The sequence below is a fragment of the Phaethon aethereus genome (genome assembly GCF_964289735.1).
Source record: "Phaethon aethereus genome assembly, chromosome: 1".
Taxonomy (NCBI): Eukaryota; Metazoa; Chordata; class Aves; order Phaethontiformes; family Phaethontidae; genus Phaethon; species Phaethon aethereus.
In genome coordinates this window covers 30,211,081-30,220,735 of record NC_138575.1, presented here as the reverse complement: position 1 = coordinate 30,220,735, position 9,655 = coordinate 30,211,081, and positions in this window count along the sequence as shown.

Sequence of the window (9,655 nt, the reverse complement as noted above, 5' to 3'; positions counted from 1 at the left end):
CATTCTGAGGAATATACCTGATTCAGCATTGCATGCACAGGAGTTATTCAAGGCTAGTGGGCTGAAAACAATAGAAAACTTCTGAGATGTGATCCGTGTTGTGGCAGTGTTTTGCTATGTGTCATTGAAAATGTCACTTAACCTCTTTGTTTTTCATCATCAATACGTGAGGGCTGGTATTTATCTATCTTTCTGATAGGGTGATTAATTAATATTTCTTGAACAGGGAGTACTCTTTTGTTCAATTTCTATTTTTACCAGATTTATTTTGGAGAAATTAAATTCTGATGGTGGTTGAAAAAGAATTGTTCATGGGAGTCATCATGTTTTTTTCTTTGTGAGTCAGATCGTGAAGAGGTCACTTGCTCATAGGAATTGAAAATGATTTAGGACATAGGTCACTGAGAAGTGCCCATGGAATGATTTTGTCTAGAGAAAATTGCAAATCATGGTCAAACTGAAAAATGGTATCAACTTTGTTGCAAAATAGTAATTTTTTTGTACACTCGAACTGATTACTCTTTTTAAATTTTGTGACAGCTAGTGGATCTAAAAGTAATGCAAATTACCTCTTTTTTTTTTTCTCAGCCACTGTAGCGTATGTCTCAACTAATCCTTGTTAGAAGAAATACTTAACATTTAGATTCCTGTTCCCTGTCCTGTTTTGACTTGAGATCTTTCTTGTTTGTATGTGTAATAGTGGCACCAGAAAAACTGAATAAAAACCATTAAATTATAGAAAAAATTAGCTGTGATAAACTAACCTCTTAAATTAATCTTAAAATTCCAATTACATAGTTTATTGCCAATTGTTTGGAGGTTTTCTTCCACATTTGCTCCTTCACAGAATGAGCATACTTACCGTATTGTAATAATTTCCAAAGGGTAGTTTTAAATTAAATTTCAAACCTTTTAGATTGATATAAAAACAAGGAGCAGTCCCACAAGTATCATTTAACACCAATCATCTTTTTTTCTCCTTTCTGAGGCTCTCGGTAGTTTAATCACACTTACTACTTTTTAAAACCTTCCAAGATGTTTACTGCAAATTGTAAGAGGAATCTATCCTTTCAGGCATGATTTGCATCTATTTTGGCTTTTCTGCCTTTTTAAATTTTTTTCCCCCATTTCCACTAGGTCTGCGTTTTAAGGGCAAGACCGTGTTTTATGTCAGAAAGCTGCATTTAAACGTGCCAGCAATAGCTCGCCTATGCTGTCATCACTGAAGTAGCTGAAAATAATCTCTTTAATGAACAGTTGCTGTGATGTTTATTGGCTCACCAAAGTGTAGTTTGGGATGGTGTTAGAAAGTAAAGTTTGAACCACGAAGAGGGAGTTATGTGTGGAATCGTGTTTAATATCACGATTTCAGTTCCCCTTCTGAGGAAAATGAAATTAAAATGTTAAGCACATTGTATTACACTATTCACTATCTTAAGTCTTTTTAGGAAATTGTAGAGGTTGTTCAGGAGGGGGAGTAAGAACACGGTAGGCTTAACTTTTTATCCGTTTAGTTGGTTATTTCTTCTTCCTGCAAATGGCAGTCACAGGTCTGTAGCTGGAAGGGGTTTCGCTGCAAGTTTGTTTCTTATTTAAATACGTGCGTCGGTCAGGCTGGCTGCTGAGGGTAGAGCTGAGTCCCTTGGGTGCGGGCAGCTGAACCCTCGACGTGGCCCGAGTGCGGACGTCTCTTCAGAGAGCTTCACCGCGGCTGTGCCGAACGCCGGTGACTTTCTCACTGACCCTCGTGGGAGGGGACAGCGGGCGGGTGGGTTGAAGGGACAGGCAACCCCTTCATTCAACATGCACAAGGGACATTTTTTGCCCGCCCCCCCGCTGCCGTGTGATGGCCCTTCAGGGGTGGAAGGAGTGATGACAGATCTCCATCATAAAACCCACGCCCTCTTTGGGGTTCACAGGCTGGCTTTGGCTTACCTGTGGAGCTTTCCTTGTTTACCTCTTGGTAAACTTGGTAAAACAAGATTTTGATCTTCTCCCTCCTTCCTATGGGCATCCAGTACTGAAAGCGGGTGTTGGGGTGTCCCTCTTTTGAGAAGTTTCCAACCCGTTGGTGGTTGCAGGGTCCACAGAGACGCTGCAGATCCTTTGCTCAGTGAGCTGGTCCTTTGGACCTTTGCTGTGCACCAGACCAAGGCTGTAAATTGCATCAAATTAAGCATTTCTATAAATTGCTGATCTCAGTCCTGTTTCAGCTGGTTTGCCTCCAGGATGTTGTGAGGATGACCAAGATTCCAGTGGGTCTGTGCCAACCTTGTCCCTGTGGGAGATACTCTTTACTATTGGGACCAAAAATGGAAATTCATTTGAAGAGTGGCATTTTGAGGCTAGGTGGTGCATCGTTATATATAATTAGAAAGTTGTTGGGTTTTTCTAAGGACATCATCATTTCTTTGGATAAGTATTTACATCTTAATGAAAAATTTCGTATACTTTTTAAGACTGATGTTTCGTTGAAAGAAGATACATGGTCCTATTAGAGTAATTTAATTTTTCTCTTGCAACATGAGGCATATTTTGCAACTTTGGCCAGAATTTCTCTGCTAAGTAAATTTAAATACTGAGTTATTAAATGGTCCATCTTCCTTATTTCAACCCAAACCGACATGATATTTATTTTAAAAATGTTAATTATGTATTTCATGTAATTTGAATTTATGTATTTGACATAATTTGACAAATTAAGTTTTTGACACATGTATAAGTTAGAACAGCATGTTCTTGGTGGATATTGCCACTGTGATTTTGGTGACGTGTCCTTTGAGGGAAGGAAGGAGAATGTACAAGTGTAGCGTATTGCATTGCTTCTCTAACAGGACCAAGCTGGATAATTCCATGTGCGAAGCAAGGAACTTGTGGTCGGAGGAACACGTTATTTCAGGCATAATACTGCGCAAAGGGTCTGTCGGACATTGATTTTGAATTTGCCCAGGAACGGCGAAGAAAATTTAAAGGAGGTGAATATCCCTAAACACCATTTAAACTTTGCTGTTTGGTCAGTGCTAAGTCTTCTTGTAAAAAAGTTACTCCCAATTATGTTGTTGCATTCTCTTCTTGCAGCTCTCACTGTTAATGTTGTGGAGGCACATTGTTCTCCTGGAGTTGTAACCCACCTAGTAAAAGAAGTGGTGGGTAATACCTGTGTAGTAAAACCTGTAGCTGACATTTAGCTGCTTGGAAATTAGAGCAGAAACTGTCGAGTTTTTCCACGCACAGATAACGTAGAGGAAATTTTAAGGGTTAGTGGTGGGAAGCCACGGAGGGCTTTGGAAAGGAGAGGGGCAGCACACAAACAATGGAGAGTTGGGGAGTGTTGTGGAAGGAGGCCAGAGAAAACACGTGGCTGGGCAGGAGCCAGCGAAGGCGCAGGCAGCGCTGCCAGGAGACGGGCAGCCGCTCAGAGAATAGAGGCTCGGGGTCGCAGAAGAAAGAACGATGTGATTTTTATCTGATGCCCAATGTAATAAAAAGAAAATTAAATTAAAAATAAATTTTTCACTTTCGCTTCATCTATGGGAAGAAATGATAAACTTTTTGCACGCCGGCGTTACGCACGCCATCAGGCACAGGAGTTCGGCCAGTTTACGCTGGCCACAGTTGAGTGCCATAGAGTGCTATTTTTAAAATATTAGGTCTTGTTAATTCCAACGTGTGTCTTCGGAAACTTAGTTATTAGTTGTTGCATAGAAAGTTGATTTTTAATTACTGCAAATCAAAGTATCACTTTCTGGGTGTGGTAGAGGAGGGACAGAGCTCTTTTGAAGATAAAGGGGAGGAAGAGTGTATAGAAGGCAGGCTAGTATCTTTTAGAGTCTAAAACACAGTAATTAAAATATTTATGATTCAAGGCACTTCTCTGTGAGAGAACACAGGCAGGGTTGTGGTTTCATTACAGTACTTACACTATTCTCATGACCTAAAAATGAAAACACAAAAACCTAATGCAGTCAGGTGTGCACAGACTGCAGAGATACGCATAGCTGGTGAACTGTTATGCTTTTCACTTGTGTCAACATGTTTTCATCTTTGTGGAAGAACATATTTAATTCAGTAAGGAATAAATGATTATCATATGTACAGCACAGTGAATCTAAGAGGAAAGGTGCTGAGGACTCCTTGATATGTGGTAAAAATCATTCTTCATTGAAAATCAATTAGTGGAATATATGGCTGCTAAAACTGTAAAAATATTAGGACGGTATTTTGCTAAAGATCATGAAATGCATTCACGCAAAAATTCACTCAGACTCATTTGTTACCAGTCTTGAATGCATTTAAATTACTTTTAATGTTGTGATGATGCCTGTAAATTGTTCGTGGTACACAATAACTGTCAGCGTACATTGAAGAATATGTATGGACAGAAATTCCACGGATAACTGTATTGAATATATGGAAGAAGTTTCACACAGTGTCATAAATCCTTGCACATTCTTTTAGTTAAGAAAAGGAATTAAGCGTATTGTGACAGAAACTTTAACATATCTGGTATTTAATTCTATTATAAGTGACTGACATCTTGTGAAAGAGTTAAAGATGTGTTTAGCATTGGATGTGGTGACCAATCTGTTCCTGGCCCTCTTTATTATTGACCAGGAAAGGGTGTGAAGTATACCTGAGCAAGCAGAAATTTATACCTTGTAAACTGCTACATGGCAACCTTTTACGTATCATTTTATAAATACTCTTCTGTACCCTATGACTACCATTTGGGTCTTTATTGGTACCACTAAATTACTACCAGAATGGGGAAGACACCACTTCTTCAAGTCGCTGTTAGGCATGTGATTTGCTCCAAATTCAGTTATCAACAACATTTCCTTTAGCTGAATTTCTCTTCACCTAAGTCACAGACAAGTGAGAGCAGAATATGACCACAGACTATTAAAAACATCTTTCTCATTGTCACCTGCAATATTGCCATAATTGGAACTAAGGAGTCTGCAGTTGCCCAATGTTTACGTTGCAATGCAAACTGACACAGCCTGGAATGCTTCACTAGCAAAACAGGACACAGACCTGCACACTTGGGAAGGAGCGAGCTGCTCCTCTCGGAGTCCTCCTCCGGCGGGGAAGTCCCGTGGGTCCCTCTGCTTCGCCGTGGGCTGGGGGGACCTCCCCGGAGGCAGGAGGAGAGGCGGCGAGTGGGTGCTCAGCGCCTGGCTGCAGAGCCGGTGGCTCCTGGCGTGCGTAGGTGATGCTTTGGGTCAGGCTGCAAGGACGGCGCTTTGCTAAGCTGAGGGGCTGTGGTAAGAGAGTCCTCCTCCTTTGAGGCCTTCTGATTGGCATGGGCTCTTTTTTTGTTTCTTTTTACTCCCGACGTTTAGGGGGTCTCTTTGTCAGGAGGGGTTGTTTGGAAGAAACACTTTCGATGCGTTTGCTTTCCTTTGACGGATGGCAATAGTGAGCCACCATCCAGTGTCACCTTTACTGCTCAGATCGCTGTAGGCACAGTGAAAATGATGTTTTGCCCTGGTAGGCTCCACAGTAGCTGATGAACTTGATCTATTACTCCTGGCCTTCACTGGCTCGCACAGGACGGTATATCTTCCCATGACTGACACGCTTAGATCGATGGCCACGAGGTACCTGGTCAAGTCTTCAAGCCTTTACCTTTAGCATTAGCTTTAACCCCTGAGGGCTCAGCTGCTTGCGGCATTTAAAGCATGGCAAGGGGTTTTATAGCAGAGATTTGACTCAGCAAGGCTTCTGCTAACTCTTGCTGGAGATATGAAATACAATTTGTAGCTTATAATTGCTGCCTAATATGATCTTGGACCCTTACTTAAAATCCATTTAACTGATACTGTACTTTCTTTATAAGGTTATTATTGGGAGCTAACCTTTTCTTGTATTGTGGTTAAATGTACAATGTAATAAGGGTGTTTTTTAATGTGTTTAAGAGTTGGAAGATGTGTTAGAGGTAACCTTTATGCAGAGAGTTTTATATAGTTGTAGTAAGGACAGCGATATTAAAATCCCGAACATTAGTAAGGTCTGAATGTAATTTGTTCTCATTGTGTTTTGTGTGTGCCTGCTAGTGGAAGATGATACAGTATATTGAGAAAATCTGTTTTGTTCTCCACTATCTTTCTTACCAGTAATTATTAACCTAGTGCAAAGTACTGTCTCCAGAAAAGTTTTTGTACTTCTGATGCATACAAAAATACTAAAAGCGTATTGGATACAATAGATAAATTGTAATTATTTCTTTCTCTACATTTCAAGTCGAGCAACCTAAGTCCAAGATTTTAGGCACAAAATTGAAACCCTCCCAGAAATCTTTACTTTCTTTTTTAACTCTTGATAAATAGGCAGGGACTATGTCTGTTGGAGGTTTGTAGAGATCGGTAGATTATAAGAGTTTTAAAGATTATTTTTTATGAATAACAAGTGTTGGTGCTTTTGCTCATATCTGTGGGTATTAATTTGTCTGCTTTTGATTGCCTTATAGAAACATGGGTTTGCTTAGAGTTGTAAGTTAAAATTAAGTGAGACGGTCGGGGAAAAAAACCCAACAGAGTGCTTAAGCAGACAAGGATGAGTGTCGTAAGTGTGGACAGCCTTTGTTGGGATTTGTATTTTTTTTTTTCCCTGTTAGTGTAGAAAACTCTTTTCACACTGTTCAGCCTTTTTTTTTTTTCTTTTTCTCTTCCACTTTTTCATTTCCCTTCCCTTTTGCCTCAAGGGGGCATTGGGGGTTGGAGAGGGGGAGCAGGTTTTGCACGTTAGGCTATCAGCCTGTAACTGAAAAATACTTGTTTTTCTTATGTTCAGTAAACTGTTGTCAGGGGTGAGCAGAGCAATAGCGATGTACTGGGCAAGAATGGCCTTAAGAGAAACAAACATTTTTTATCTTAAGTAGGTGGGTATGGGGGCAGCAGTCAATGTCTCATGAGGTTGTAATTAACTGCTTTTAACATTGTGAAGAATGATGATGATGTAGACAAAGTGCCATCCTAAAATTTATAAGTATAACTCTTGGCTCACATGCAGACTTCTTGTGGAACTTTATGATAGAGTTGCTTAATCTTAGTGCAGTAAAGATAAATTCGTTAATGGTTATGAGGTGTTGATATAATTAAATAGAGAATGCCAGTAAATTGCTTTCTGAAGCTCAATGACTGTAAACTCTGATCTTCTAATTTAATCTGTCTACCGCTTCCCATTCACTTGCTGAAAAGCTTTGGAGACTGAGAAGTTATCTCTACTCCAGGCACAGTAACTGCGAGAACTAAGTTGGCTTCTCTAAAGAGAGATCCTTGTGTGGGGACGGGAGGTGTTTCCTCAATACACGTTATGACCATATGGACAAAGGAGAGCAGAAACAGGTTTTTGCATTGCCTATCATATTTAGAGATTATTATGTTTCTCACTCCATGCCTGGATTCTGCACGGTTTGCGATAGCCCTGAGACTTACACAGAAGAAAAATTAAGAAGCTAATGACCTGATGTGAGAAAAAATAGCTAAACCCACTTCTTTTGGTGGTGTTGCAGTATTGTTCACAACTGGCTTTTTTGGTTGATCTAAACAAATGTTATTGTTCTCTCAGTAGACAGTGCATTTTCCTTGTGAATTATTGAAATGTGTGCAGAAATTATTTCTGGATAAATAGAAATCTGGATATCTCTGAAATTTGCCTTTTGCACAAAGGATAGTTTAACTGCATGAGGAAAGCATTCACCTTACACTTTTAACCTGAGCTCTTAAGAACAGAAACGTATGGCAAAATATATTCTTTAAGAGACTGTCAGTGTTTTCTCTTGGTAGGTTGTTTCTTTGTGCAGGGTATTTCTCATCTAACACACTGTTTTCTGTTAATTTGCGTAATATTGTATGAAGGTACAACTATAGTGTAACCCGTTGAGCTCTAAAATGGACTTGAGTCGTGATGGAGATGGACGAGAGATACAGTAACACAGCTGGACCAGGCAGAGGTGTTGGATTCAGTCTCTCTTCGATGGTGTTTCACAGCCTTTATTTGAGGACTTGAATGTGCTGTGTGAGAGGGAGCTCCCGAGGAAGGACCAGAGCCTCTCTCTGTCTGTTGTGCTGGTTTTGGCTGGGATAGAGTTAATTTTCTTCACAGTAGCTAGTGTGGGGCTGCATTTTGGATTTGTGCTGGAAACAGTGTTGATAACACAGAGATGTTTTTGTAATTGCTGAGCAGTGCTCACACAGCGTCAAGGCCTTTTCTGCTTCTCGCCCCACCCCACCAGCGAGGTGGCTGGTGGTGCACAGGAAGCTGGGAGAGGGCACAGTCGGGACTGCTGACCTCAACTGACCAAAGGGATATTCCTTACCATATGACATCATGCTCAGCAATAAAAAGCTGGGGGAAGAAGAAGGAAGGGGGGAACATTTGGAGTTACAGCATCTGTCTTCCCAAGTAACTCTTACGCGTGATGGAAGCCCTTGGAGATGGGTGAACACCTGCCTGCCCATGGGCAGCAGGGAGTGAATTCCTTGTTTTGCTTTGCTTGCGTGCGCGGCTTTTGCTTTACCTGTTAAACTGTCTTTGTCTCACAAAAAAAAAGTTTTCTCACTTTCACCCTTCTGACTCTCTCCCCTGTCCCGCTGTGGGGGGAGCGAGTGAGCGGCTGCGTGGTCCTTGGTTGCCGGCTGGGCTTAAACCATAACAGTCCTTTTTGGTCGTGGGTTCGAGCCCCACATTGGGCACCGAAAAGGACTGTTGTGGTACGGCAGGATGGGGGAGAGAATTGGAAGGGTAAAAGTGAGAAAACTTGTGGGTTGAGATAAAAACCGTTTGATAGGGAACACCAAAGCCACTCATGCAAGCAAAGCAAAAAAAGGAATTCATTCACCTCTTCCCACTGGCCCATGGGTGGTGTGAGAAGCAGAAAAGGCCTTGACTCTGCATAAGCACTGCTCAGCAGTAATGAAAACATCTCTATATTATCAACACTCTTTTCAACACAAATCCAAAATGTAGCCTCATACTAGCTACTATGAAGAAAATTAACTCTGTCCCAACCAAAGCCAGCACATGTGTACGTTGTTACTGGTGCACTGTTACAGCATACCAGTGCATTGTTACTGCTGCACTCTGTACTTGGTCTTCTGATGGACATTTCACGCGCTTCCCTCGCCATGGCCCAGCCTCATCAGAGGGGCAGCTGAAAGCTTCCTCCCTGTCTCTCCAGCAGGCTGATAGTCAGGGGACTTGGGGTCTCTTGGGGTAAGTGAACGGAGGGTTTCCCTGTTCTGAGACTCAGGTGCTCGCCAGCTCAGGCTGGATTACTGCTCACCGTGACAAAGCACCTTGTTTCACCAGTGACCACAACTTGCAGCCTGTGGTCAGAGACAATCTGGTTTACTCCTTAAACTCAGAAGTACAGGACTGCAGATGGTTGGGATGAAGGATTCTGTGCTTGCACATAAGACTGTTCTTGCTGGTGCCTCATCTGCAACAGCATTTGCCATGCATTTCTTCATCTCAGCCAGGACATCCCAGCTCGGTAAGTTTGTTGGGAAATAAGGAGTGTGAATGGAAAAGGCAGGTGAAAAGCTAGTGGAGAGTCATCTTATGATGGTAGGCTTTAGTGTTTATTTTGGCCAACCCGTTTGACATAGATTTCAAAAGCCTAGTAAATGAGCTGAAAGGACATCAAGCC